This window comes from Manacus candei, unplaced genomic scaffold (genome assembly GCF_025592945.1).
Source record: "Manacus candei isolate 608988 ecotype Guabito, Panama unplaced genomic scaffold, ASM2559294v1 h1tg000050l, whole genome shotgun sequence".
In the NCBI taxonomy this organism is placed as follows: domain Eukaryota; kingdom Metazoa; phylum Chordata; class Aves; order Passeriformes; family Pipridae; genus Manacus; species Manacus candei.
This window is the reverse complement of record NW_026138098.1, coordinates 6,870,425-6,875,425: the sequence shown is the minus strand read 5'-3', so window position 1 is coordinate 6,875,425 and position 5,001 is coordinate 6,870,425. Positions and strand designations below refer to the sequence as shown.

The window sequence follows — 5,001 nt, the reverse complement described above, 5'->3', positions numbered from 1 at the left end:
GGGCGGGCCGGGCCGGGAGCCGGGGGCGCTTCCCGGCGCTGTCCCGGAGGGATCGGGGCACGATGGAGGGCGGCCGGAGCAGGAGGAGGGGGACCAGGACCAGGAGCAGGTGGCGCTGCGGCCGCGGAGTCGCTCCCCGGGCGGCAGCGGGGACTCCACGCGCGCCGCTCCGAACGCGCCTTTACGTGAAGGGACGGGGCGGGATCGCCCCGGCTGGGGGGTAACGCTGTGCTTCCCGATTTACTTCTGCTCCCTCCGGGAGGGGTTAATGGGGATGGCTCCTAAAAAAAAAGAGAAGGTGCTTCTGTCTGGTTTGCGCTCTCGGCGAGCGCCGGACCCGTGGCGAAGGAAGGGCGGGCAGCGGGGGCTCACGGGGGCGGCCGTGCCCTGGGACACATTTAACACAGAACCACAAAACCAGTGGGCTTGGAAAAGACCTCCAAGATCATCGAATCCAACCTGCGACCCATCACCCAGGTGTTTAAACCAGCGGCAGGTACTGCCCCTTCCCGGATTCTGGAGAGCTCCAGAGACACACTCCTGTCTCATAAACTGAATATTCCCGGTGCTCCCTTTATTTCAACCTCTTCCACCGACTGCTGTTTTCAAAGCACACATACTGGAAGCTGTGCAGAGGCGATTTTTGTCCCTAAATCCCAAAGAGCAGAAAGAAATCAAAATGAATTTTTTTTTTTTCCCAAACCCCTATGTTGATGTATTTTTGACCTCAAAGTCCCCTCAGAAAGTGTTACAACTTAATGAACTCTAAAGCCCCAAATCCTAGGGAAGGGCCAAGCACTTGGAAAGGTAACAGGGCTGCGTTGTTATGGCTTAAATCCAAGGTAGTTTCCAAAATAGTGTTGGTCATAGGAAATACAAGGAAAGGGGTTGATGAACAAACACCATTAATTGTGATCTTGAACATAGATGAGTAAAGAATATCTGCTTTCTTACAGAGCGAGAGTCATGTTCGTGATAAATCGAACTGTCTGCAGGGATCTTTGTCTCTCACTGAACAGAATTCCACCTGTAGGTTCCTTGGGATCTCTCTGCAGAAGGACTGCGGTCTAACACTGCCCAAGTTCAGGATAGTTCTCTCATAGATGTCTCTACTCTGGGCTGGTAGTCTCTCCCCAACACCTTAGATCCAGAAATACATTTGACTCAAGTTTTCTGTATTTAATTTCTTGGTGTGACGTCTGTGCCCATTTAGGAATTCATTACTTGATTTGTGTTTATTCTTTATGCAGTGTGTTGTGTATTTAAGAATTTAAATGAAATTATTTTCGGCCTTGTCTCTTGGATGTCTCCTCTGTAGCTATAGGAGAGTCATCTTTTAAGGCAAGGGGTATTAACTGTGGTTCATTTGTTATCTGGTCTCTGCTCTTCATAGAGAACTTAGGGAGCAAGTTTTGTGCTTGGAAAACTACTTTCCTGTTGAAAGTTTTGCTGTTTATTATCTGATTGACTTGCAGATTCAGCCATACTGATTATCCATCCATATCCATATAGAAAAGTCATGTTATACGTGCAACATAATTCTGTGGGTACCCAAAAATGGAGAGTATTTCATTACTGGAAATCCAAACTGTATTTATTTTATTTTTAAGGGAACTCAGACTTGAAGTTTTTATTTTTGAAGATTTTATTACTTTGTGTTAATGACAGAATCATTAAAAATAATGAGGTTTATGCATGCTATGAGGTGTAGCTGAGCTGCAGCCTTGGCCTTGGGCCTTGAAATCTTATTTCATCTTGAGCTCAACGCTGTCTGTGTTCTCTTACAAGAGGGGAGGTTTGATGTCACACTGTTGGCCTGTGTCTGCTTCAGTTTTGATGACAGCTCCTAGTCATGAATCAGGTTTATGACTGGAACTTCTAGGAATTCTTTAATGAGAAACATCATTTTAAAAGTAAATAAAAACCCAGTGGAAGCTCAATATTCTTACCAGCATTTTTGCGTGTGTCGTGTTGCCGTGATGGTGAGCTATGTGTGTAATGGTGGAGTTCTAAAAATAAATATAACTGTTGTCCTCTCTTGTGTCTGTTTTGGGTGTTTTCAGCCTTCCAGGGAGTGACTGGGAGGGCAGAGGAGAGCTTATGCCTCACGGGTACAGCTGAAGTCGATCCATGGGAGCTGCAAACACAGAATCCAGGTTAAACTAAGGAAAGGGCCAGGTGAGCCCTGCAGGTCCCTCCCAGGGAAATGGTTGGAGTCTGTGATATACACTCAGTCTTAATTCTTACCTTAGTGTTTCTGTGGGTGGGGAGGATTTTTTTCCCCCTTTTTTTGAGCACTAACATGTGCTTTTGGAGTGAACCGGATACCTTTATATGCCATACGCTCATGTAAATTAATGAGTATGTACAATCTCAGTGAGAATCAAAATGCCAACAAAGGTAAATTGTTTTGAGGATATTCTGCTTATTTGAAACCTGAAGTTAAAATAGCTGATAATTAAGTTAGTCTCTTGAAATGGGTATGTGCATTTGTGCATTTTCTAATTTATGCAATTATGAGCAGCATCTTTTTTAAAGTGTTGTTATGTTCTTGTGGAGCACTTTAAAAAAAAGATTCATATGCAGAATGCACCGGCTGTCATGGATTATATTCAAATAAGAGGTTAATTAAAGTGAAGAAACTAGTTTGTTTAGATGGGATATTGGGAAGAAATCCTTCCCTGTGAGGGTGGGGAGGCCCTGGCACAGGTTGCCCAGAGAAGCTGTGGCTGCCCCATCCCTGGAAGTATCCAAGGCCAGGTTGGATGGGGCTTGGATCAACCTGGGATAGTGGTCTGTGATTTTGTCTAAGGTTCTTCCCAATATCCCATCTAACCCTGCCCTCTGGCAGTGGGAAGCCATTCCCCCTTGTCCTGTCACTCCAGGCCCTTGTAAATAGTCTTTCTCTGTGTTTCCTGTCGGCTCCTTCAGGCACTGGGAGGCCACAATTAGGTCACCCCAAAGCTTCTCTTCTCCAGGCTGATCAATCCCAATTCTCTCAGCCTTTCCTCACAGCAGAGCTGCTCCATCCCTCTGATCATCTTGGTGCCTCCTCTGGACTCGCTCCAGCGGCTCCATGTCCTTCCTGGGCTGGGCCCCAGAGCTGGAGGCAGCTCTGTAGGTGGGGTCTCACCTGAGTGGGGCAGAAGGGCAGAATCCCCCCTTCCCTGCTGCCCACGCTATGGGATCGGCACAGGGGTGGGTTCTGGGATAAGAGTGCTGGGAAAGCTTCCATTGGAGTGCTGGGAAAGCTTTCCCTGCTCAGCTCTGGGTGCGCGGGGGGCCCAGGCAGAGGGTGTTGTGCAAGGGGTGGGACGGGGGTGGGTCTGATGCTTTCGTAGGATTCCCAGAACTGAGGCACGGAGTGACTGTTCCCAGTTCAATGGGTCAGTGCCGTGTACTCAGGAATTGCACTAAAGGAAAGTGACGTTCTGCTCTTGCCACACTTTGCGAGAAAAGCTCCTGAGAGCGAAGTTTCCAAATGTGCTCTGGAAATAGGATCCCCCCGCGGGCAGCTGCTCCGTGCCCCCCTCGTGTGCTGGGGGAGGTGCTGCCAACCTCGCAGCAGTTGTTCCTCAGCGTATTTTCCGTTCTCTGTTCAGGATTCACAGAGCCCCGAGCTCGGCCAGTGGTCTCTCACTGCTATTGCTCTGCAAACAGAGCGTGCTGGAAGGGTAACTGCAAAAAACACGAGGCAAGCTGTGGAAATAGCACTTATGCTAAAGGAGAGTATGGCTGGTGGGCTCATAGAGCCAGGTTTCATTAACAGATAACAATCACACGCATATCACATGCTAATTGACATCAAAACACCTGATTATTCTTAGGTGAGAAGCGCAACAAAGTTTTTTTCCCATGGAATTTTTGTCAGTCTTCCAAACTTCTGAGAAAACCTGTGGTTTGGCAGTCAGTGGGCTGCCTTATTAGCCCTGTATTCAGCCATTTTATCTGTATTTTTTACAGTGTGTATCCCTATCGTGTATAAGCATATTCTTTCCCTTATGGTGTATAAACATCCCCTGGACTTTGTGTTGCCCCCACCCCAGTGTGTGGTACCTGCTCATACACCCGTCCCAGCACCGAGAGCACAGACCCCGCTCTCTCTCTGCAATATTGTCCTTTAAACTCTCTTTTTACATACCAAGGACTCCTTGCATCCAAGCCCCTCAGTAAAGTCCCTTTTTCATGTCCAAAAATGTCTTAAACCTGGTGGTGGAGCTTTTCCCTTGGCTCTCTGGTCTTCTGAGGTGCCAGTCCTCTGGCAGCGCCATCACCTTCCTGCCTGCCACCAGCCTGTCCTGTGCAGAGCTCCCTGTGATGTGCAGCCCCCTCTGCCAGCCTGGCCCTAGCTGATCCATGACTCTGGAAAAGGGAGCTCTTCCAGGAAGGACCTTTTTCCTGGAGCATTGCATGTGTGTGTTCTGGATAGCTCCTGTATGAGGAGACGGGAGGGATGAGGGCACGTGCTCTGCTCTCTATTTCTGGCTGCAGAGGCACAGTGTGCCCTGTTGGTCACATTTGTTGTCCTGCTTTCCTGGTGGCATTTCCAGGTGTTCCACACAGTTGTCAGAGAGGTCAGAGTGTGAGAAGGGAGGAATCACAGAGCACTTTGACAGCCCTGGTGAACATACCCCGGGAATGTCAGTTTTAGACATCTGAAAGCAGTGACGCTTTTTTTCCTCCCAAAATAGAAACAAAAGAAACTCTTTGATAGCTGAATCACCTCCTGACTGAAGAAAGTGTCTGTTCTATTGTGTTCTCCATGCTGTGATCCAGTAATTGCTCTCTGGCTTTATAAGGAAAGATCTTGAGCACTCTCAACACTCCAGGCAACTTCTCCGCACTCGGGAAGCACTTCTGTAGAAATCAGTTGTGTCAGAAATGTTGCTGCTTGCAGAGGATATTGGGAATGGTCCTTTCATAAGCCTGGCTAAGGAGCCACGAGAACTGCGGATTTGGGAATGGTTTTGCCTGTCACTCAGCCCAAGCCAGGGATCACAT

The 5,001-nt window shown here is 48.2% G+C and overlaps 1 long non-coding RNA gene across 1 annotated transcript; it reads left to right on the top strand.

Annotated features, from left to right (window-relative positions):
- The first annotated feature begins 94 nt into the window (after positions 1 to 94).
- On the top strand, positions 95 to 2,038 carry LOC127477215 (uncharacterized). Its single transcript, XR_007906890.1, has 2 exons — positions 95 to 220; positions 957 to 2,038. It is a non-coding gene; the product is annotated as an uncharacterized LOC127477215 (long non-coding RNA).
- The last annotated feature ends 2,963 nt before the right edge of the window (positions 2,039 to 5,001 follow it).